The 26029-nt window shown below is 44.4% G+C and overlaps 1 protein-coding gene and 1 non-coding gene across 2 annotated transcripts in view; one reads left to right on the top strand and one right to left on the bottom strand.

Moving 5' to 3' along the window:
* The window catches only part of PARVA (parvin alpha), a 179549-nt gene that overhangs the window by 132815 nt on the left and 20705 nt on the right, over window positions 1-26029 (bottom strand). The gene's annotated exons all lie outside the window — the stretch shown is intronic.
* TRNAG-UCC lies at window positions 9486-9558 on the top strand. The gene has a single exon. It is a non-coding gene; the product is annotated as a tRNA-Gly (tRNA).

Raw genomic sequence — 26029 nt, 5'->3', positions numbered from 1 at the left:
GAGAAGAAGCTCACATCACTAATCAGGAGGGAAACATACATCAAAACCACAATGAGGGACTTTCCTGGCAGTCCAGTAGTTAAACTTCTCCTTCCAATGCAGCGGTGCGAGTTCAATCCCTGATTGGGGAGCTAAGATCCCACATGCTTCAGGGCCAAAAAGCGAAACATCAAACAGAAGCAATACTGTGACAAATTCAGTAAAGACTTTAAAAATGTCCACACCCCAAAATCTGTAAAAAACACATACACACACAGTGAGATACCACCTCATACCCACTAGGATGGCTACTATGAACAAAACATGTGTTGGGGAGAATGTGGAGACATAGGAATTCTTGTGGTGGGAACATAAAATTGTATAGCCATAATGGAAAATAGTATGGCTGTTCCTCAAGAAATTAGAAATAGATTTACCATAAGACAGAGTAATTCCACCCCTGGGTATATGCCCAAAAGAACTGAAAGCAGGAACTCAAACTGATATATCTATGTTCATAAGAGCATTATTTACAATAGCCAGATGTCTAGGGACAGATGAATGGGTAAGAAAATCTGGTGTATATATATATACATAATAGAATATCATTCACTCTTAGAAAGGAAATTCTGACACATACCACAACATAGGTAAGCTTTGAGAACGTTATGCAAAGTAAAATAAGCCAGTCACAAAAAGACAAATACTGCATGGTTCTACTTATAGGAGCAGAAAGTAGAACAGTAGTTTCCAGGGTCTGGGATGGGCGAGGGGTAATAGGGAATAGCTGTTTAGTGGATATAGAACTTCAGTTTTACCAGATGAAAAAGGGCTCTGGAGATCAGCTGCACAGCAATGTGAATTTACTTAACACCACTGAACTCTGCACTTGAACATGGTTAAGATGGTAAATTTTATGTTATGTGTTGTTTAGTCATTCAGTCATGTCTGATTCTTTGCGACCCCATGGACTACAGACTGCCAGGCTCCTCTCTCTGCCCATGGGATTTCCCAGGCAAGAATACTGGAGTGGGTTGCCATTTCCTTCTCCAGGGGATCTTCCTGACCCAGAGATCGAACCCAGGTCTCCTGCTACCTAGGAAGCCCATGTTATGTGTATTTTACCACAATTAAAAAAAGAAAAAAAAAAACTTCTTGGTCACAGCCTGGTTATTTCACTAATTCATATACTAACTTGGGCAAGTTAATTCAATTTCTCCATGGTTCCATTTTTCTCATCTGTAAGTGGGATTAGTTAGTATCTACTCCAGAGGCCATTGTGAGGATTAAGTAAATTTCTATATGCAAAGTATTTAGAAAACTGCCTGACATAAAGTATTGTTCAGTCAATGTCAGTTATCACAGCAGTAATTATATTATTACAGTGTGTGACATATTATTCGAAGCACTTCCCTATGTTAGGGAAGTAAGTCTTCAACCTACCCATCTTCCCTCCAACCTCCACCCCCAGTAAAGCTGAAATTTTACAGATGAGGAAACAGAGGCTCAGAAAGGTTAAATGACCTGCCTGGATCACATAGCCAGTGGGTGATGAACAAAGATTAAGTCTGGCTCCAATGAGGTCCGGTTGCTGAGAAGTAAGCAATCAGCACGCTGATTCCAAACCAAGATAGAACTGAATCTTCCATTCCAACTAAGAACTAGGCGGTGGGGGGAGGCTGTGGCAGGGATGGCTGAGAAGCTGGGCTCTGCTCCAGGCCAGCAACCCACCAGCTAAAGAATCCCAACTGTCTTGGTCCTCCTCCCACACCCATCCTGCCCCGGGGATGAGACCAGCTGGATCCAACAAAGAAAAATCAAGACAAGAGTGGGAAGTAGTCCCAGAGGTCAGCATGGCCTTCCAGCAGATGGAAGAGCAGACACAGTGGTCAGGACCTGCCAGAGCACCCTTGTCAAGCCCACAGTGAGGGAATAAAACCCCATATCACCCAGAAAGTAGAAGCATTTATCATGGAAAAGGCAGAGAAAGCCCCCACCCCCTGCCTCAGACCCTCGATGGGCCCATGCTGTGCTTGGAGAACTTCTGAGAACAGGGCACGAATGCACTTTCTGGTTTTCCTCCAGACCAAGAGAGCCTGGGTCCAGCACAAACCTTCCAATGACAGGCAGTCTAGGGTTTCCTCTTTTAAATAAGTGATTTCTCCTCCCCCTCCAGTCCCCAAGTCTTTTAAAATACCAATGCTGGCCTTGGGTGGTCTCTGGTCACTTGGCATTAGAACCTAGAGTCTCCAGCCCAGAGGCAAGGGTGCCTACCATCTGGCCAGAGGTACCCCTGCTGCTTCCTCCTCCAGTGCTGCTGGCTGCAAGGGCACCTGGCCCCCCGAGGGGACTCAGGTCAGGCTATGAGCAAGAAGGAGGGCTTGGCACCAGAGGGCCCTTGAAGCAAAAGAGATCCAGAAACAGGATTTTGACATTTGGGAAGGTTTTTTTTTCCCCCTTCCAACATTGGGAGGGGCTCTGTAAACACAAACTTAACTTGGGCCCTTGTCTGTGGGAAAAAAGCTTGAATAAATCCTCTCTTCAGTGAAAAATCCCCCTCTTCTACCAATTGTTTTTTTTTTTTTCTTTCAATTGTTTTTTTAGAGTAGGCAAGTAATACATATTCATTGTAGAAAACAAATGAGAAACTGCAGACAAGAAAATTAAAATCACCCCAACCCTACCTCCCTAGTTTTAATCATTGTTAACATTTAGGTATATCCCTCCAGACTTTTTTTCAATGTAAATATAAATGTTTATACACATATAAGCATATACTTTCTGAAAATTTTTTAATATACTGTGGAAATCATTCCATGTCAGTAATACAGAACCGCATTGTATTTTTGATGATGTTATAGTATATGCAATATACATACGCCATGATTTACTTGATATCTATTAGACGTATAAGTTTATTTCAAGGTTTTTACAAGTATGAACAATGCTGTTATCCACACAGTGTTCATACCTTTGTCTAATTATTTTTAATGAATAAACTCCTGAAAGTGGAACCGCTGGACACAGCGGTGGAGGTCACGCAGGAGAACGAGGCGCCGCAGGGCAGGTGCGCGGAGCTGCAGGAGAGGATCCTGGAGACGGGAAAGATCATGGACGGGTTTGAGGGGACTGTGAACCACGCGATGGAGGAGCTCAGAAAGAGAAGGAACTTGTCAAGGCTCAGATCCAGAAGGTTCTGAAGGAGAAAGCTCAGCTGACGGCAGACCTGTACTACAAGGAGAAGTCATTCTTCGACCTCGTCAAGCCCTCTGAGAAACAGAAGAAGGTGATCGAAGGCTACGGCACGAATGAAGAGTCGCCAAGGAAGTGCATTGAGGATTATACAGAGAGGATCAGGAAGGAGGGCCAGAAGTACCAGGTGCTGAAGGCCCAGGGGGAGGAGAAGCTTCCGCAGGCAAACAAGGAGATTGCCCAGGTCTGGAACAAGGCCCCGACAGACGCCCTGGCACTGCAGGTGGTCCTGAGGAAGGAGCAGATGCGAGTCTACTCGCTGGAGGAGGTGGTTGAGCAGAAGACTAAAGAGGATGAGCTGACCAGGATCTGGGATGACCTCACTTCCAAGATGGAGAGAATCTGACTTAGCAGCCCTACCTGTACTACCTTCCCTTCGTGGGTGTGTGTGTTTGTCTATCTGTCTAGGGTTTCCTTCTCTATTGATCTCAATTCGATTTTTAAACTAGGTTGCTTTTGGAAAAGACTGAATAAAGTTTCCCTTAAATCTAAAAAAAAAAAAAAAATTTATGTCATACACATAAATCTCCCAACTCCAACTGTTTCACTGATATATACAAGTTTCCTTAAGTGAGGGACCTCTGCGCTATGCTCGTAATCTGAACCAGCCCTCAATTTTCTCAAACACAGTTCTCCATCATAAGCAGTTCCAAAAGAAAACTCCTTAAACCCCTTGTCTATGATCTCATAAATGACTAAGTGGCATTTAAAAGATACACAATTTTATTTTGACTTTAGTAATCCACTCAACGACTGAGTGGCTAAGCACAGCACAGCACAGTCCGCTAAAGAGAGACCCACGTGACAGGGGTACCAGGATACTTGCCACACAAAATATATTTGTACAAAATTAGACTTAACTACCCACCATCTGACACCCCCAACCTCTGCCTATCCATCCCTCTGTTCCTTCTCCCTTCTCCTTCATCCCTCCTTCCATCTATCCCATCCATCCACCCATCCATCCTTCTTCCTCTATCTTTCTTTTCAAATCACTCCCCTTCTTTCTTTTTCATCCCTGCCCTACTCTTTCTCCCTGCCTTCCTTATCGCCTCTTCTTTCCTGAAGCAGTTGGGACCCTGTATCAGAGCAGACAGTACTGGAGTTGCACGAAGTTTCCAGCTGCACGGAGAGCTGGAGAAGCTGTCTGTGAAATCCTCAGTCTTTGGTATTCATTATTTAAGTTCTGTGGAAATGGGTTCGCTTTGAAGTCTACTGACTCATCCTCCTCCTTAACTTCTTATTTCCTGTAAATGATCCATTAGTTTTTGGCAAGGTCCATGTCACACAGCATTCCCATCAGAAGGGGCTGTTCCGCAACCCCGGGCAGTGTGAACACTGCCTTTTGCAGTGGAACTGGAAGCACGATGGGGACGTGTAGACTCTGCTTTCTTAAAAGCTGCTTCAACCAGCCCTAACGCCGCCTCGAATTAATAATGTGAAACACATGCTCCATCTGCCTGCTAAAGGGTGACAAAGCCATTTATGTTCATAATGGCCAAAATTATTCTACAGATGAAAAGTTTTCTAAAGCAGCTCACATAGGCTAGTCAATCAGTTCCACCAAGAGGGAAAATTCCCCCTCAATCATCCCACTTGAGACCTCTTTGCCAAAACAGCCAGTTCACTGTGGCATTAAGATGTTGAAAGGGGGAAACAAATGGAGATTATAAACAGTTCTCATAAGTTTTCAAACTTTCTGCCCCTGGTAAGGCATGCATAGATTAGCGCCAACAGCTTAGTGGGAAAGGTCATGTGCCTTTTCACAAAGATCCAGGGAGCCACGCAGGACTCTTGTGGACTTCAGAAACTAAACAAATCAGTTACAAAGGGGCGGGGGGAGGGGAAGCAGTTCTTTAAGAAAAAAACCAAATTGGACTGGAAAAGTACTATAATCAGCAAAAAGCTAAATCTTTCCCCCTCCCCCCACGCCCACACTCCCTGCTCCCCACACGCGGCTGGTGGGAGCAGAAAGACAGTCCTTTGATACCAGAGCAAATAAAAGTTTGAATTACTGACTGCTCATGTTAATGCTGGATTTTACTACCACCATATTTCAAAATGAAATTATTCTAACATCTATGCCTCAAATTAAGATCTGTGATAATATATATTACAGTTCAGAAAATGTCTTAGGTTCAGATGATGTAAAGGCTGATTCCCCTGGAGAGTAAACACTGGCCATTGTTTCTCAAGGGCTAAAACTCTCCTCATCCCTCCAAATAAATTTAAGTACTGATGACATCAGGGAGTGCTGCCCGGTTATCAAAGCACATCTGGGGTGGGGGTGGGGAGGGCAAGATAATGCCACTTAATAGTCAAAGTGGTGGAAACGTCTTAAACGCAGGGTTGTCAAAAGAGGGCTTTCTCCTATTATTACAGATATGAAAGCCCTATGAGAAAGTTTAGCACACAACACATGAAATTTAACTCTCTCCACTCCACCACGTTGGAATCCTGGTTTCAAGTTTCCCACACCATCTTTACTCCTACGGGCCCGACAATGTCTTTTGGGGTGTATTCATAGATATCCAGAGCCCAAACACCCATCTGTGTAAGTACAGTTGGCAGCTCACTTCTCAGACATAAACTCTCCCCAAGTCCTGGAGTCCTCGGTGCTCCCTACTGGCCTCCGCACATCACTCATCAAGGTGGTGGGGGAGGGGCACGCGGGTGAAAAGCAAAGAGCTAAGCCTGCCCACCAGTGCCCAGGTGGGCTCCGCAGCCAGCCTTACATTCTAAAAGGAGCACAGCCCTTCATTCTATGGCATTAGGTCCTCTGACACAGCGGCAGGATGTCTCCTCCTCTCAGCAGCTCCACGAAGCAAAACTTCAGCAACTTCCACCAGGCACACTAAGGAGAGGTTCATTGTGAACAGGCAGCAAGGGTCAGCCACACCTCACACTTCTCTCCCGACCCCATCTTCGGGGCTAAGCAAATAATTCTACATGAGAAAAAAATATATATTTCCACTTTTAAAATTACATCTCACAATTCCTCTCACTTCTTATGAAAACAAGATCAAATGTTTGTAAGGACTCACTTGAATATATTTTCACTTTCCAAGCACAAAGTAGAGGACAAAAAAAAAAAAAAAAGAAATTCTCAGCAGCCACAAGACAAGAACGCCTTTCTCCTTCCCTGCCAAATCCAAGCATTATGCACATAGAATGAACATGATGCAATAGAAACATCTCCAAATGCTTTCTGATACATTCTCTCATTTAATCTTGCGACTCCTTAATGCTCACATTTTAATTGCAGTCTTGGAGCCTTAAATTCCTCCAAAGGTGCTAAAATACGAAAGAATGTGAAGCATGATTTCATACTAACTAGAAGCAAGAGAGGATTTCAGGCCTCTTAAAATAAAAATCTATCTTCAAACCCCTCAGAGTCTGCATGAAACACAGCAAATTCAGTCTGCTGTCCCGAGGGAAGCAGGCTGCCGTAAAACGTAAGTAACTCCTCACTGGTACTGTTAGCTTTTTATGTGTTTTAATTTTAAAACCCGAGTATAATTATCTCTTATTTACTAGAGTCACAACTCTTGCCAAAGGGAACACAAACCACTTCTTTGGGGATGAAGTTGCTGACAAAGGTTTGACAAAGAAAAATAATTAATAGCTCCATGCTGACCCCAGGGTAAGTCTTGGAGCACAGCGAAGTGAACTGGCCAAGGATGAGCCGGGCATGGGCGCGTGATGCCCGGCCAAGGGCATGGCACACACCCGGTCCTGAGAAGCTTGGAGGCTTCTGAAGGGACTCAGGCTATGGGACAAAAGTATGAGAGGTTTTTGCACATCCTCCTTTAGTCATGGTTCTGTGTTGAAACTGCTTTGCGCTCCAGTTACAAACGCTCTCCTGTTTAAGAAAGCTGTGGATAGACAATTAATGCCTTTCAGCTGGGGCTGGAGTGTTCTCCAAGTTTGGTTCTGGGCTCTATGGTTTAGCATGCTCATTCTCAGAAATTCTGGCTAGAGAGCCTTTGGGATAGGGAGCCGCCAGGGCCAGTTTCCTGGAACCTGTCCGATAGGCACCTCACCTGATCACTGTCACATTTGGGGAGCCAAGCAGAAGGTGGGTGCGGGAGGATCATGAGCAGCTGGGTCAAAGCCCTTAGGAGGAGGAGTCTGCCTCTTAAAACATGCGAGTTCAGAGATTCCATCTTAACTTTGCTCTTAAACTATAAAAGTCTTCTGAGTGCAAACCTCATTCAATTCTAGCAGATACCCACCCCCCACCCCCCGCATTTTCATTTGTCTACTGTGAGTGCTAGGAAGCTTGTAGCCCCAGAACTGTAAGATACCATCATCCTTTTTATCATTATTATTAATGATGGGTTTACTTGCAATACCATATCTTTCTGTCTCCTGCAATAATCCCATCCCATCCCCTGGAGCACGGACATGTTTCATGATTGGCAGCTATTTTAGATCCTTTTGGGGTGTGCTTGTGTGACTGACAAGACTTCAAGTCTTGAAGCCAGAAAGAATTTGATTTCCAGCCTTGACAAACCACTTAATGTGGCTGACCCTCAGCTGCCTCACCTATGAGACGGAGCTCTTTGTAGCAGAACGGGTGAGGATTATGCTGCTTTAATCCCCCCTGGATGCCCAAGGGCAAGTGCCTGGCATGGGCATCCAGAGTGTAACATGGAGTAGGTACCCAATACACTAGAGCTACTGTTATTCTTCTAAGTGTTAATAATACCAGCCACAAGGACAAAATTAAAGAGGTTACTGACCCCAGAGAAAAATTTCTAATTCAAACTTCATTATCTTAAATTAACTCAGCTATTTTTTTCCCCCTTCTCATAGAATTGAAAAAAAGCCCTGAGATTTTGGCTCCAATTTCTCAGTGATAATCTTGGCTTTAGGAATATCCACTAAGAGTTTCCAATCCAGGGAGAACTATTAACTCTGCAGTGGAAGCAGAAACTCGGATATCTGAATGAAGTGAAGGTCTGCTGGCAGTTGTAACGAGATCATTTGCTCCTGCAAATGTTATTTCTTGGCTATCGGTATCTTTTGTGCGAATTTCTGCAGGCAGAGATCTCGGGGGGAAAAAGACTGTCTGGGGCCCACACGTGTTTTCAGAACAGGCTGGTACATCCTGTCCTTGCTACAGAGCCTGGTACATCAGTAGCAAAACAGACCTCTCTTTGGACACACTTTTTTTTGTGAATTCTGCAGGACTCAAGGCTGGCTGCTGAAGCCACCACTCAATCTTCCTCTCAGGCTGGGTCGGTGAGCTGCTCCCTGGAGCCCCCTGGTGGCCCTTTCCATGTTCACACCATGTACTCACACCCCTCAGGGGCAGGGAGAAAGTGGCTTTAAAAGAGCCACCCAAGGGGTGGTTACTGGCATCCTTCATCCACAGGGACACCCCCACACTTTTAGGATCAAGGAAACATGCTGTGTTAAGGCTGGTACAGACACAGCACCTCTCTTAAATGTCAGAGTCGTTCACTGAACAGCTAGCTCTCAAGCATTTACTGCATGACAGGCCTCACACCAGGCATGAAGAATAGACAGGATTATGACTCAGTCCCTGCTCTCAAGAAGCTTCTGGCCCAGAGGGAGAGGTGGACCAATACCTGTACCAAGAAGGACAATACAGAGAGAAATGCCAAGTTTTGAGGGAACCCCGGGGACAGTGTCAGTCTCCTTAGGCAAAGTGGGAAGGACATCAGGGAGGAGGCAAGAGTTAACCTGGATCTCATAGGCCAAGAAGTAGCTGAACAGAGAAAGGAGGACAGGCATTCCAGAATCAATATACATCAATATACAATATACATCAATATAGAAGAATCAATATACATCAAGGCCCAGACTTCTTGGGGGACTGTGGTGAATTTGGAGGGCTCCCAGCAGGGAGAAGAGGCTAGAGAAGTGGGTGGGACAGGCTGAGAAGGATCTCATAGGCCACACCAAGGGCCCTGCTTATCTAACTGTGATTCTCCAAACTGTGCTTGAGAGTTCCCGCAGACATTTGATTCTAATTTCATGGATGCTGAAGCTAAAAGAACTCTGTGGTAGCCATCCACGATCCACTGACTGCAAATTCTTGCGTTTAACTCCAGGGTAACCAGGAGAGAAACATCAAATTCCAATACAGGGGCATCCTACAAAATATCTACAAAACACCAGTACTCCCGAAAGTCTGAGAGCCTGTCACAGGCAACAGGAGCCTAATTCCTTAGAGGAGCCTAATTCCATTTCTGAGTGACAATTAAATGTAATATGCCAGGACTTCGCTGGTGGTCCAGTGGTTAAGACTCTGCACTTCCAATGCAGAGGTCCCAGGTTCGATCCCTGGTCAGGGAACAGGATTCTGCATGCCACAACTAAGACTCAGCTCAGCCAAGTAAATAAGTATTCTAAAAACTAAAATAAAATGCTATCACACTTAAAAAAAATAATAAATGTAATCTGCTATCCTGGATGCAATTTTGCAACAGATAAATGACGTTCCTAGGTGAAAACTAGGAAATAAAGTACAGAGCCTAGTTAATGATTATGTATTGATCTTGGTTCATTAATGGTAACAAATGTGCCATACTAGTGTAAGATGTTAACAATTAACAATAGGGGAAACTGTATGCAAGGCAAATGGGAATTTCTGTACTCCTCAAAATTTTTATAAGTCTGAAGTGGTTTGAAAAAATAAAATTAATTTTTAAAAAGTTCTGTGTTCATACAGATAGCCAAACTACTGTCTGCAATGGGTTGTATAATTAAATATTAATTATACAACTGTATAATAAAATGATAATACATGTTACACATGAGAACTTAGAAGATTGATTCATATTCTAGTAATAAGAGCCAACATTTTATTGAGCACGTATGCTCAGCCAGGCACTCTCCTAAGTAATCACTTCTGATCTCCAAAAGAGCCCCATGCACTAAGAACTGCCAACATCCCATTTTACAGGTGAGGAAATGAAGACAGCAATTAGACAACTTGTTGGAATTATATAAGTGGCAGAGTCTGGATTTGAACCCAGCTCTGTCTGATGCTAGAGTCCGGATACTTAATGACAATTCTATACTTTACTGCCTCCTGGTATTCAGCTTTATATACTGATATTTCACTGAAAAAAAATGCATTGATTTTACTATTCTTTTTAAGGTTTAAAACCACAGTTATAAATGGGATGATAAGAGGAGGGGGATTTCCAGTCAATGAGGGACTAGGTCAGAGCTGGTGGTTGGTGTTGGCGCAAACGTTCTGACAGTTTCAGTGTGAAGGATGGACTAGTACAGGCTGGGCCCTGCTGCAGAGATATTCTAGCAACATCTCCAAGAGGAGGAGGAGAGGCAATCAGAGAGAATGAACTTCCCTAAAAGGATAAAGCGAAGGCCCTTGCTTTATACAGGAACCCTTTGTATCCAGCCCCAACCAATCATACCCCAGGCATTGCTGAGCCCCTAACTTGTGCCTGGACAGGTCTGCCTCCAGGAGCTCCTCTTGGCTGCCTCCACAGACAGGACCTGATGATTAGTAAAGGGAAAATAAGAGCAGTCCAAGCAAGGAGGCAGCTGGCCCAGAGCCCCCCAGGGGAGGGGCAGGGCCTGAGAAGGGGTGTTAATGGGGGCAGGGGGAGGGCTGGGGTGCCTCATGGAGGAGGCCTGGGGGCTGGGCCCAGGGCAAGCCCACCCCTCCCTGCAGTCCTTGTGTCTGGGTCACCAGCCAAGGGGACTGGAGCTGAGAGCCCAACCTCTCACCACCAGCTCAGCCGCTTCCCCTGCCCTCCCAGGTCAATGAAAAGCAGGCCTCATTTCACTTCTGTACTTGAGAGGCTGCCATGCGTCACCAGAGGCACATATGGAGTTTGGTACCCCTAGAGGTTGTGGAAAATACCAGAAAGTCTCCTAGACCGTCAACTTCTCCAGAGTTGTCTTATCTAGCCTGGCATGCCGTAGGCATCCATCAATAGATGGTGAACTAAACAGAAATCTTAAAATGCATGCGTCATAGGTCATACTGGAGTGAACTGAACTGGAGTTTGGAATATTTAGTACAAAATCTTTACCACATACTTAGAGGCTTGAAACAACACAAGTTCACTATCTCACAATTCTGGCCATCGGATGTCCAAATGGGTTTTTCACTGGACTCAAATCAAGATGTTGGCAGGGGATTTCCCTGGTGGTCCAGTGCTTAAGAGTCTGCCTGTCAATGCTGGGGACGTGGGTCCAATCCCTTGTCCGGGAAGATGTCACGTGCCACAAGGCAACTAAGCCCGTGTGTCACAACTGAAGATGACATGCTCTGGACCTGAGTGCTGCAACCACTGAGGCTTGAGCGCCTAGTCTCTGCCACAGGAGAAGCCACCACAGGGAGAAGCCCCTGCTCACCACAACTAGAGAATGCCCACGCACAGCATCCAACACCCAGAGCAGCCAAAAAAAAAAAAAAAGATGCTGGCAGGGTTGCATCCCCTCCAGAGGCTCTAGTTTTTGTTGTTCAGTTGCCCAGTTGTGTCCGACTCAGCAACGCCATTGACTGCAGCAGGCCAGGCCTCCCTGTCCCTCACCATCTCCCAGAGTTCGCCCAAGTTTATGTCCATTGCATCGGTGATGCCATCCAACCATCTCATCCCCATCACCCTCTTCTCCTTCTGTCTTCAATCTTCCCCAGCATCAGGGCCTTTTCCAGTGAAAAAGCTCTTTGCATCAGGTGACTGAAGTATTGGAGCGTCAGCTTCAGCATCAGTCCTTCCAATGAGTATTCAAGGTTGATTTCCTTTAAGATTAGCTGGTTGGATCTCCTTGCTGTCCAAGAGACTCTCAAGAGTCTTCTCCAGCACCACAGTTCGAAAGCATCAATTCTTCGGTGCTCTGCCTTCTCTACGGTCCAGCTCTCACAACTGTACATGACTACTGGAAAGATCCAAGCCTTGACTATACGGACCTTTGTTGGCAAAGTGCTGTCTTTGCTTTTTGACACACTGTCTAGGTTTGTTGTAGCTTTCCTGTCAAGAAGCAATCATCTAAGGCTCCGAGGGGAATGTAAAAGGTTCTATTTCCTTGCCTTTTCCAGCTCTGCGGCCCCCTGCACTCCTGAGCTCGTGGCTGCTCCCCCATCTTCAAAGTCAGTAACACTGTCTCTCTCTGACCTTCCTTCATGGTCATGTCTCCCTCTGACTCCCTTCTGCCTTGCTCTTCCTCTTTTAAGGATTATTATGATTACACGAAGATCATGGCATCTGGTCCCATCACTTCATGGGAAATAGATGGGGAAACAGTGGAAACAGTGTCAGACTTTATTTTTTTGGGCTCCAAAATCACTGCAGATGGTGACTGCAGCCATGAAATTAAAAGACGCTTACTCCTTGGAAGGAAAGTTATGTCCAACCTGGGTAGCATATTCAAAAGCAGAGACATTACTTTGCCAACAAAGGTCCGTCTAGTCAAGGCTATGGTTTTTCCAGTGGTCATGTATGGATGTGAGAGTTGGACTGTGAAGCAAGCTGAGCGCCAAAGAATTGATGCTTTTGAACTGTGGTGTTGGAGAAGACTCTTGAGAGTCCCTTGGACTGCAAGGAGATCCAACCAGTCTATTCTGAAGGAGATCAGCCCTGGATTTCTTTGGAAGGAATGATGCTAAAGCTGAAACTCCAGTACTTTGGCCACCTCATGCGAAGAGCTGACTCATTGGAAAAGACTCTGATGCTGGGAAGGATTGGGGGCAGGAGGAGAAGGGGACGACAGAGGATGAGATGGCTGGATGGCATCACTGACTTGATGGATGTGAGTCTGAGTGAACTCCAGGAGTTGGTGATGGACAGGGAGGCCTGGCGTGCTGCGATTCATGGGGTCGCCAAGAGTCGGACACGACTGAGAGACTGAACTGAACTGATGATTACACTGGACCCATCTGGAAAACTCAGGACACTCTCCCTATTTTAAGGTCTCACCTTAAAATGAAATTAACAACGTTAATTCCATTTGCAACCTTAATTCTCCTTGGCGAAATAAGGTGACATAGTTACCAGCTCCAAGGGTTAGGGCATGGACATCTGTGGAGTGCCAGTATTCAGTCTACCACAGACTTCATCTTTTCAGGTCAAACTGTAGGAGACCACCAGTGTTTCGCCAAAAGGTGAAAATATTCGTTAACACTTATCAAGCACCTACTGCATACAAGGCACACCACTAAGTACTTTTGCATATATTATCTTATTTAGTTGCAGTTAATGTTCAAAGAGTAGTAGTAACTACCACTCCTAGTAAACCAGATCATGTTATTCACCTCTAAAATCCTCTGATAATTTTCCATATGTTTTAGGGAAAAACTCAGGCTTCTGGCGGCCCCATGGGATCTAACTTTGGCCCGACTCCCAGCTCCATCTCCCACCAGCTTCCCCTCGACCTCCAAGCTTCAACCATGGGAGCCTTATCAGTTCCTTGAACTTCTGTGGCTGCACCTGCAGACCCCTCTTTCTGGAACGTTCATCCCCAAGATTGTCGACCCTCTCTCATTATTCAGATCTCTAGCCTATTCACTGCCACATCTCCAACTCCTAAAATAGTGCTTAGCACATAAGGCACAGGATACACATTTATAAATGAACTAATCTGAATTATGTCAGTGAGGAAATGAGGTGATAAGGCCAAGTTCACAGAGCTAGTCAGCTGGAATTCCAACTCAGAGCATACTCAACACTCCAGCCTCTCAACAAGCCACCCCCAAGCTTCTCATCAGACACCGCTCGGCCAGCTGGGCGGTGCAGGGATGAAAACACCAGATCGAGCTCTTGAGCAGTCCCCTGCTCACTGGACAGCAGTGAAATAGTGGCACAACCCGCTGGCCAAGCACCACGGCCCAATCAATCAGCGAGCCTAACGGAGACTGGTCTGCACACTTGGCTGGGAGAGCTACAAAACCAGATCGGGAGAAGACATGGTCACGGCAAACCAAGAATTCCTTATCAGGGGAAAACAATCCAAATGAACTTTTGGGCTAATCTAGTGGAATTGAGGCCTGCGAAATGAACCTTAAAAAAGAAAAAAGTTCCAGTCTGCAAAGGAAGTGATTTTTCCGTATTCTAACAATCAGAAATATGCTTTTTAAACATCAGAATTTTCATTCCACGTTGCTGTCATTTGGCGGGACTTTAAACAGATGACCTTATGCTTTCCTATGGGCGATAGCAACAGCAGTCCTGGAATGCCATTAGTCTAGTGCATGACAGGGAGGCCATTGCATCACGGATTCAGAGACTGAAACCCCAAGCAAGCTAACCACATTGAAGAACTCTTTTAAAACTCCTTGAAGGAGCTCTGAAGAACCAAACACATTAGCAGTGAGCCAGCAACCATCAAGAGAGCACTGTAACAATGGCACCAATATAGGAGGACTTTTGTCCCTTCTCATATTCCTTCTTGTCCCAACTGTAGATAAGAGAAATAGGAGGAGGGAATGAAGAGAGTGGAAGACCACGCCAGGCCCACCACCCACTCCCATGCCGGAGCTGTGGGGCAGGCTGGGCCAGGGCGAGTGGAAGAGCATGGAATTGGAAGGGAAGCTGAAGTTTTGATTTCAGACTGGACTAGGCCTTCATACCTACAAGTGAGTCCTAATTCCTTAAATGTCCTCATAGCTGGACACGCAATCCACCTAAGATGTCACAGAGCATGATTTAAGGCAGTGCTCGGGGTAGGGAGAGCTCTTTCCTGACTGAATTCCAATGGAAGTCAGCTGATTCAATAAATTTGTTACAGGATAAAAATCAAACGACCAACAGAATATCATTTTTCGGCTAGCAAATTTATAAGGTAAAAAACAAAAGAACACCCAGTTTTGATAAGAGAACCGAGTATCCCCAAATACTTCTGGTATGTCTTAGCCCATTCAGGCCACTATAACAAAATACTACAGTCTGGGTGGCTTATAAACTACAAAAATTTAATTCTCATGGTCTGGTGACCCAAGTCCAAAGTCAAGGCACCAGCCTGGCCAAGTTCTCTGGTGAAGACCGTCTTCCTGGTTCATAACTGGCCCCTTCTCCCTGTGTCCCTTTATGTGGAAGAGGCTAGAGATCTTTCTGGACTCTCTTTTATAGGCATTAGTCCCACTCATGAGGACTCTACCCTCATGACTTAAGGACCTACCAAAGGCCTCACCTACTCATACCACAACACCAGGTATCAGGAGTTCAGCAGATACATTTCAGAACAGAAACATTCAGAGTACAGCTGGTTTACAAATCAGAACAAATGTTCTTGGGCAGTGCCTCTCACACTGCAATGTACACAAGTCACATGGACATCTAGTTAAGATGCAGATTCTGATTCAGTAGGTCTGGGGTGAGGCCCAAGAATCTGCCTTTCTCATAAGCTACCCAGTTGAAGCTGCAAGACTTCGGCCACCTGATGTGAAAAGCCAACTCATTGAAAAAGACCGTGATGCTGGGCAAGAGTGAGGGCAGGAAGAGAAGGGGACAACAGAGGATGAGATGGCTGATGACATCACCAAGTCAATGGATGTAAGTTTGCGTAAACTCTGAGAGATGGTGAAGGACAGGGAAGGCTGGTGTGTTTCAGTCCATGGGGTCAGAGAGTCAGACATGACTTAGTGACTGAAAAACAGCAACCACAACTTGGTTATACTGATGGCATTGGTAGAAGGATCACACCTTGAGAAGTTTAGAGAAAATCTGACCAAGTGTATCAAAAGCCTTAAAATCTTTATTACTTTTGACTCAGTAATTCTTCACTAATGATATATTCTAGGGACTAATAAGGAATGTTGCTGCTGCTAAGTCACTTCAGTCGTGTCTGACCCTGTGTGACCCCATAGACGGCAGCCCACCAGGCTCCCCCGTCCCTGGGATTCTCCAGGCAAGAACACTGGAGTGGGTTGCCGTTTCCTTCTCCAATGCATGAAAGTGAGAAGTGAAAGTGAAGTCGCTCAGTCGTGTCCGACTCCTAGCAACCCCATAGACTGCAGCCCACCAGGCTCCTCCGTCCATGGGATTTTCCAGGCAAGCGTACTAGAGTGGGGTGCCACTGCCTTCTCAAAAGATGTAGCCAAAGATGTTTATCACAAATGTTACATCTACAGTGGAAACTGGATACAACCTAAGTATCTGACAACAGGGAAATTTATAAACAAATTATGGTAAAGCCATTTGGTGAATAAAACACTATAGTCATATCAAGTTCTTATATAATGTTTGGTGCTGCTGTGAAAAAAATATTCATGACGTGAGAAACAAAAAGATAAAAATACAAAGATGGGTTAGTTTTGTGTGTCAATTTGTCTAGGCTATAGTACCCAGTTAATGAATCAAAAGCTAGATGTTGCTGTGAAGGTATTCTATAGATAGGATTAACGCTAAGTGAAAAAGATTACCCTCTGTACTGTGGGCGGATCTCATCAGTTCAAGGCCTTACAAACACAAACTGAGATTTCCCAGAAAAGAGGAGATTTTGCCTCAAGACTCAGCATTAACTCTTGCCTGAGTATTCAGCTTGCTGGCCTGCCTTATAGGTTTCAGATCTGCCAATCCTATAAACATGTACACCAACTCCTTGAGATAAATCTCTTCAAATATATGTGTATGTCTGTGTGCATCTCTTAGTACAAATGCTTATGTGTGTATGTTATATGTCTGTATGCGTGTATATATATACACAACACACACATACAGATATATCTCCATTGGTTCTGTTTCTATGGAGAACCCCGACTGATACACAGCATGAGTCTACTTCTGTTAAAAACATTTATGTTACAAATTACATTGCAAAAGCTTGATTCCCATAACTGAATATACAGTATGATTTTTATTTTATTGTTAAAATATTAGGTATATGAACGAGAGAGAAAACATCCAAACATTAGCAATATAAAGACTATGGTTTATTTTAACGTTTGTCTTGATATTTAATATTTTTTTAAATTTTTATAAGCATGTGTTTCTTTTATGATCAGGGAAATCATAGTTACAATCTGCTTTGCATTGAACACTGCAATTTCAGTGTCCACTGAGAGGGAGACGACACAGTTTTAGGCAATCTGAAGAAGAGCACGCCCTTCTTCACCATTTCACCTGCTTCTCAAGTCACAAACTATATTCTCTGCATTTCCTCCAGACCTGTCCCAGCCCTTTTTTTGTGTGTCCCGTTTGGCCTCCTGCCCTGTCCTTCATTATCTCAAATAAAAAACCCATTAGATGGGCAAGGCAGTGACTTTCATTATCTTTGTTTTATAAACGAGGAAACTGAGGCTAAGAGGGTTTAAGTGGTTTGTACATAGATACCCAGCTGGTAATTGACATAGCCCAGATTCCTTTCTTTGTAAACTGGAAAACCAGGCACATGGGAGTGATTTTCATTACTGTTCCCATATGGACCGTGTGAGAACCATGTCAATTATATTCTGAGGTCTTCTCCCTGGCCTGCCACAGCCTTCCTCAGTGACTGCAGACAATGGCTCATTAATCTCTAGATGAGACGTGGATGGCCAGGGTCAGGTGCCAGGACCAAAAGGACTCTGGGTTTGGCCACACGTCCAAGCACCCTGGCCAGGGCCTCTGATGACTCAAGCCCCACAGCTGGAAGTGAGCAGGACCACCCGCACTGCCCCAAATGGGGCCAAACTCAGTGCTTTCTTTCCAGTCCCCACCTAGTGATTGGCGCAAGGTCCTGGCCATCTGCCAACCCATGCCCATGAGGGATGGCCCCACCGCAGAAGACTTAGGCTACAAAAGCAATTCCAACTGCTGGCAGCATCAAGTTCTTGGACTGGGCTCTAGCATGAAGGGCTTTCCTTCTCCCCCCATCCTGGGCCTGCTGAGACTGAGAGTACTCTTGAATCCCGTTAGGACTGGATCCCTTCCCTGGGACCCCGACACCCACCTTGGCATCCCCAGGGAGCAGGGTCTGCATGTACCATGATCCCTACCACAAATGGGCTGATCTTCCCAAATCGTGAGCCCTTCACCTCCAGCACGAGCACCCCAGGATGTCCTGCTGTCACCTGCAACCCCAAGACCTAAAGGCCATCCAGGCTGGAATAACACTTGGCTGTTTGCTGAACACATGAATAAACAAACTACACACAGGCCATAACTCAGGTCCTGGCCAGCCTCCTATCTAAGCGCTTCCTAGTGATTAAAAGAAGAAGTGCTATATTAAGTGGTAAGCCAGTTAGATGGCTTTGTGGGGTGCAAATTTATAAGAAATTCTAAAACATCCCTGGAATAAATTGGAAATATGGTACCAGTTAACTCAAGTTTCCACACTGCTTCCTCCATACTGATAAAACATAATGGGTCCCTCTTTGTCAAAGAAGATGATGCACTTGGTGGGATGGGGAGGAAAGGCACAGTCCTCTTGGAAAGCTACTTTGGATAAAGCTGTTTGCACTGCCCAATGAGCGAACTGCAAGGTGCAACAAGAGGCCACACCACCAAGCCTGAAACCAGCGAGCTGACAGGATCCTGAGTTCAGCCGGTCCAGGTCTGCTGAAATTTAAAAGCCAAACTAACCCTAGCCATTAGACCTATTTAGGGGAATAAGTGATATATCTGAGTAACTATTAAGCTCCCTTTTTAAATATTTTTCAAGATGTTGCTTAGCTCAGAAAATGATGCAAAATAAAAATACTGTAATCCCTTTGTCTTATTGTGAAGACAAAGAAACAGCCTTGTAGTTTCATTTATATAAATGCCAGCCTCTCCCCATCCACCCTACATAAATACTGAACACATACTTGAGTTATTTGGTCTGATATTGGCCTGAGTCCCACAGCAGAACCCCTCAGGCCACAGGGGAAATGTCCAGAGCATTGGCTGGGGAACACAGTGGGGGCTTCGATCAGCTTCTGATTATAAGCTCTCCACCCCGAGGGTGTGGAGGGTCCCCGTGCCCTTAGAGGACTAATCAGGGCACCTGCTCTCTATCCAGGTGACATCAAAGCCACAGAATCCTGCTCATGGCAAAACTGGAAAACCAAGAGGATCCCTCTCCCTGTCTTTCCACACCCTTGTCTTCAATAAAAGAGGTGGGGGAAGGGGAAAATAAAGGAGAAGGCAGAGTGAAGCAGGGGTTCCCCAAAGATGCCTTGGAAAGAGAGAGAGAAGAGGAAACTAAGAAAAGTGGACAGGATCCTAGCGATGGCCCCCGCCTTCCTGGCCTCTGTGAGAAGGGAGGAAGGCTGCCAGACATATGCTGGCGGGGTTGATGGCATGTGCTTCAGCACAAAGATTTAATAGGCAGAGCTAATAGAGCAGGATTGAGAAATGCCTTCTTCGTTGCGCCAAGTACAGTACAGAAAAGTTGCCATCAGCATCAGAAAATGTATTCGGGTTTCTGGGACTGAGTTAAGGTCCAGCATGGAGACTCAACCACTGAAACACAAAATCAGAAAGGTATTAAACTTTGAGATGGAGGGCCAGGCCCAGGAGAAAAACAAGCTCCTTCTTATGTACATACGTATTACCTGCAACAAAGCAGAATATACACATTGATATCCCTTTGGAACTGTGAGGAAAGGCAACAGCTCATGGCTTCATTTTTACTGAGAGCTTATTATGTGCCAGGCACTGCTCTATGTGCCTGACATGTATTAATTCATTATATTTCTCACATCATGAGAAACATACCAGCAGTATCTCCTTTGCAGAAAGAAAGCAAGCTGAGACACAATAAGGTTAAGTCATTTTCAATTTTCCAGAAGTGCCACTGAGAATAAGCAAGAGCAATCCTGTAGAAGATTCTGTGACCAAGGGAGAAAAGAGGAAGTTAATTACATAGTATCCATCAAATTAGCTGGGGACTTTCCTGGTGGTCTAGTGGTTAAGAATCTGCCTTCCAATGCCGTGGATAAGGGTTCAACCCCTGGTTGGGGAACTAAGATCCCATACGTCTCAGTCAACTAAGATCATACGTCATAACTAGAGAAGCCTGTGTGCCACAACTAAGAGTTGATGCCAAAAAAAAAAAAGTTTTTTAGTTAACACCCCCTGAGCCCTTACCATTTGTTGCTCCAAATCCACTCTCTACCATAGCTGGGCTGGACCAGTGGATGAGATGTTTATCCCCTGGCTCCCTCCCTGCTGGGCCATGGTTTGCTCTTCTATAGCTACAGCTTTCTTGCCAGCTGCTGGTCAGTGCCCCATCCCTTGCCCCTTAAAGGCTCATGGGTAGGATCTGTTCCTAGTGGTTGTCGGCCCTGGAGTGCCTTGCCATCCTTGGATTCCTTCAACTCCACCCACATCACTTGGGTGGAGTGATGAAGGTCCCTTCATCACTCTGATTACCTCATCATGGATGCCAACTGCTCCCCGCCAGGCTCTCAACTGATACGTGAAATTCTGAGCTCTTACCATGCATTGTTAATTCCCACATCAAACCTTGTAGGTGAAATTATTATCCTCATTCTACTACAGGTGGGGAACTTGAGAATTCTTATGGGTTGACTCACTGCCCAAAGTCATACAGCTAGTTAAGTGGCGATGTCTGGGTCTGACGTATGCAACTGTATTTCTAGGCGTCCACTCTCCTTAACCACTATGAAGTACTGGCTCACTAACCTAAATTGTATCACATGTCTTAGCTTACTGCACTGTCTTGGTTGTTCTATTTTAGTAAAAGGAAGACACATTTTTAGTGCCATTAAACACCTGACCTGCGATGATGACTTCCCAATCCTATTGCTCCCCAAAGGCACTGGTCTACCACTGGACATAAAAGAGAGCTGGTGGTGAATAACTATATTACAAAAAAAATCAATCTTTATAAAGCAGGGGATATGCAACCCCATGGACTATATAGTCCATGGAATTCTCCAGGCCAGAATACTGAGTGGGTAGCCTTTCCCTTCTCCAGGGGATCTTCCCGACCCAGGAACCAAACCAGGGTCTTCTGCATTGCAGGCAGATTCTTTACCAACTGAGCTATCAGGAAAGTCCATCCTATTTCCCAGATGATCCTATATAATTCAGCACAACAATCACCAGCTTCAAAGACTCATAATCAATGTGAACATCAATGCCACAGAAGCTGGGCAGCTCCAGCATTTTCCACTGAATGATATATGCTGCAAAATACCTATTTTGCAAGAGGTTAATAGATGCTTCTTGAAATGTAGGATCCTACAGGAAAAGTTTTATAAACATTGTATCCTATATGTTACTTAGCTCCTGCTTTAGAAATTCAGAGAGAGTATTAAGCCTTGATAGGAAGAAAATAAGTTCCTTTAACCTAGCTTTTTCTAAACTAATTTGAACATTGTGCATTTTTTTTTGAGTGGATGCTTACTAATAGCTTTCCTAAGTATAAAATTCCTAAGTATGCAAAGATGGGCTCGATAAAGGACAGAAATGGTATGGACCGTACAGAAGCAGAAGATATTAAGAAGAGATGGCAAGAATACACACAAGAACTGTACAAAAAAGATCTTCATGTCCCAGATAATCACGACGGTGTGATCACTGACCTAGAGCCAGACATCCTGGAATGTGAAGTCAAGTGGGCCTTAGAAAGCATCACTACGAACAAAGCTAGTGGAGGTGATGGAATTCCAGTGGAGCTATTTCAAATCCTGAAAGATGATGCTGTGAAAGTGCTGCACTCAATATGCCAGCACATTTGGAAAACTCAGCAGTGGCCACAGCACTGGAAAAGGTCAGTTTTCATTCCAATCCCAAAGAAAGGCAATGCCAAAGAATGCTCAAACTACCGCACAATTGCACTCATTTCACACGCTAGTAAAGTAATGCTCAAAATTCTCCAAGCCAGGCTTCAGCAATATGTGAACCGTGAACTTCCTGATGTTCAAGTGGTTTTAGAAAAGGCAGAGGAACCAGAGATCAAATTGCCAACATCCGCTGGATCACGGAAAAAGCAAGAGAGTTCCAGAAAAACATCTATTTCTGCTTTATTGACTATGCCAAAGCCTTTGACTGTGTGGATCACTATAAACTATGGAAAATTCTGAAAGAGATGGGAATACCAGACCACCTGACCTGCCTCTTGAGAAATCTGTATGCAGGTCAGGAAGCAGCAGTTAGAACTGGACATGGAACAAGAGACTGGTTCCAAATAGGAAAAGGAGTACGTCAAGGCTATATATTGTCACCCTGCTTATTTAACTTATATGCAGAGTACATAATGAGAAACGCTGGGCTGGAAGAAACACAAGCTGGAATCAAGATTGCTGGGAGAAATATCAATAACCTCAGATATGCAGATGACACCACCCTTATGGCAGAAAGTGAAGAGGAACTAAAAAGCCTCTTGATGAAAGTGAAAGTGGAGAGTGAAAAAGTTGGCTTAAAGCTCAACATTCAAAAAACGAAGATCATGGCATCCGGTCCCATCATTTCATGGGAAATAGATGGGGAAACAGGGGAAACAGTGTCAGACTTTATTTTGGGGGGGCTCCAAAATCACTGCAGATGGTGACTGCAGCCATGAAATTAAAAGACGCTTACTCCTTGGAAGGAAAGTTATGACCAACCTGGATAGCATATTCAAAAGCAGAGACATTACTTTGCCAACAAAGGTTTGTCTAGTCAAAGCTATGGTTTTTCCTGTGGTCATGTATGGATGTGGGAGTTGGACTGTGAAGAAAGCTGAGTGCAGAAGAATTGATGCTTTTGAACTGTGGTGTTGGAGAAGACTCTTGAGAGTCCCTTGGGCTGCAAGGAGATCCAACCAGTCCATTCTGAAGGAGATCAGCCCTGGGTGTTCTTTGGAAGGAATGATGCTAAAGTTGAAACTCCAGTACTTTGGCCACCTCATGAGAAGAGTTGACTCATTGGAAAAGACTCTGATGCTGGGAGGGATTGGGGGCAGGAGGAGAAGGGGCTGACAGAGGATGAGATGGCTGGATGGCATCACTGACTCGATGGACGTGAGTCTGAGTGAACTCCGGGAGTTGGTGATGGACAGGGAGGCCTGGCGTGCTGCGATTCATGGGGTCACAAAGAGTTGGACATGACTGAGCGACTGAACTGAACTGAAGTATGAAATTAAATAATTTCCATTCTCAATTCCCTTAATGTCTATGTATTTTAGCTAGTTAAAATTATTTGCCCTTATGGTAACTATAGGTTCCAATTAGGGTCTTTTGCATTGCCTAAAAATATCCACCAACCCTGCAAGGGGACTGGAGGTTTGTTAAGGTGAGAATCACCTGCAGTAGAATATTCTGGTGCCACTACCACTGCTACCCCTGCCGTTGGCACAGACTTTGAAAGGGCACACGGAGAAATCACATCTCACTGACAGATATCTCCTGATACTAATTGTTAAAAGTGAAACGTTGCTCAGTTGTGTCTGACTCTTTGTGACCCCATGGACTATACAGTCCATGGAATTCTCCAGGCCAGAATACTGGGGTGGGTAGCCTTTCCCTTCTCCAGGGGATCTTCCCAACCCAGGGATCAAACCCAGGTCTCCCGCATTGCAGGTGGATTCTTTACCAGCTGAGCTACAAGGGAAGCCCAAGAGTACTGGAGTGGGTAGCCTATCCCTTCTCTAGCAGATTTTCCCAACCCAGGAATCGAACAGGGTCTCCTGCATTGCAAGAAGATTCTGTACCAGCTGAGCTATAAGGGAAGCCCAATATTAATTAAGCGCTCTCAACATATCCCTTTAAGGGAAACACAGGTCCACATCTATTGCCAGACCTCAGCCTGAACCGCTCCTCGGGCCCCACTTTGCCCACACTGCTAGTGAAGCACACAGCGCATGGGAATACGGTTAAATATTTGTACTCAGACATCTAGACTGTCCTAAACTCATGCAGATTTCAAAAATGCTTCCTACTTTCCCCATCACTAACAAAAATACATCAGAAATTCCAGCAGATCAGTAGTTTCAAAAACTGCTTGATTCAAGTTGGCATGTGATACTGACAAAAGACAAAATTTGACACACACACAGAAACAAAAGGAAAAGAAAAAAAAAAAAGAAAAAATATTTTTGAGCAAAGAATTGAAAATACTCTAGAAATATCCTCAGTTTGGTCTGTTGGGCTGCTATAACAAATTGCCATGTATGGCGTGTCTTACAAACAACAGAACTTTATTCCTCACGGCCCTAAGGGTCAGCATCTAAGACCAAGGCGCTGGCGTGGTGTGTGCAGCTGATGCTTCTCACTGGGTCCTCACATGGTGGAAGCAGACAAGGGCTCTCTCTGGAGCCCCTGTGATAAAGGCGCTAACCTCTCTCTGTCACCTCACAAAGGCCCCACCCCCTAACATCGCCACTTGGGGGTTAGGATTTCAACATATAAATTTGGGGGAACACATTCATTCAGATAACAGTCCCATATAGGGAACTGCCTGGCAGGCTAGTGGTTAGGACTCCGAGCTTTCACTGCAGAAGGCCCACATTCTATCCCTGGTCAAGAAACTAAGATCCCATAAACTGCACTGCGTGGCCAAACCAAACAAAGAAACACCACAATCCCATATACTATTCAGTATGAATTCAGATGGCTTATTCTAAAGATGGGACCATCGAGACCATATAAAGGCATCCCCTAATTCTGGCAGCAGAGAAAAGAGACCCAGAAAAAGGAGATACCATACATCAGGAAGTACAGACTTCCTGTATGGATTGACTTGGCCTCCAATTTAAAGTAGTTTGAAATCTGTTCAAAGTAATAACATTTTATTCTAGTGCCCAGTCAAGTATAAAGCAAAAGAGGAAATATAAATGGTTACACGCATGGAAAATGTCCAACCTCACCAGTAATCAGAGAAATTAAAAACAATTAAGGTTGTTCTCATTAATTAAATTATAATTACGAATGCAGAAAAGGATGTCGTTAAGCAGACACTTTCATAGACTACTGCTGGGAGCATATATTTGTATATCCCCTTTTGGTAATAACTATCAAGAAACTGAAAAGGTTTCATATTGTTTGATCCAGTAATTCCATTCTAGGAAATCTACCCTATGGAAATATTAAATATGGAAAAGCAATTAGACTAAACCTGCTCAACATCATACTTTTATCATGGCAAATAAATGGAAATATACTGAACCTCATGACAGAAGGACTAGGTTGGTAATCTACAGTACATTGTTCAGATGGAATATTATTAAAGACTAAATTCTTATATTCAATAATTATTTATAGTGAACATTGTAACAGGAAATACAGTGAGAAAAAGAAATGTGAAGAAACTAAAAATACATTTTTTTTAAAAATTCTGGAAATAAAGATGCTAAAATGGAAACAGTGTCTAAGTCAATGCAATTTGCAGTGTGATTCACAGGACAGGAGCAGCCTGTGAACTGTGTGTTACCCGATCAGGAAAATAAGCGTAGAGTGTGCATTTGGAAACTTTTAGCAATTTGGTATTGCTGCGACATCCAAGCACATGTCTCATGGAACTGTGAGTTGAACAGGGTGCAGACCAGCGTGAATGCTGTCAAACTGGGATGGAAGTTCCAGGTTACACAAGCTGTACAGTAGTCACACACGGTGGGACATCACAGTCCACAGTGGACTGGAAATACGAAAGAACTGGCCCTTCCTGTGGACCAATGGTCCAGGTGATAGCACTGTAGATAATTTAATCTTCCTCGTCTATATTTTACAAAATTGTTATAATGTTATATTGCTATTATAAGAAAAAAACAGGTTTTTTTTTTTTAATGCAAGTAAAAAGAGGAAAATAAATGTCACTTAACTGTTATAACTTTGAAAAACTTTCCTATAGAAATACATAAACATGTAGTGGGAGGCAGGAAGATACAGTGGTTAGGAAGATAAGATTTCAGAGCTGACAGTCTGAGTTTGAACCCTGGATCCACCACT

The sequence above is a fragment of the Bos indicus x Bos taurus genome, chromosome 15 (genome assembly GCF_003369695.1).
Source record: "Bos indicus x Bos taurus breed Angus x Brahman F1 hybrid chromosome 15, Bos_hybrid_MaternalHap_v2.0, whole genome shotgun sequence".
NCBI lineage: Eukaryota > Metazoa > Chordata > Mammalia > Artiodactyla > Bovidae > Bos > Bos indicus x Bos taurus.
The sequence above is the reverse complement of the archived record's forward strand: the minus strand, read 5'-3'. Positions and strand labels throughout refer to the sequence as shown.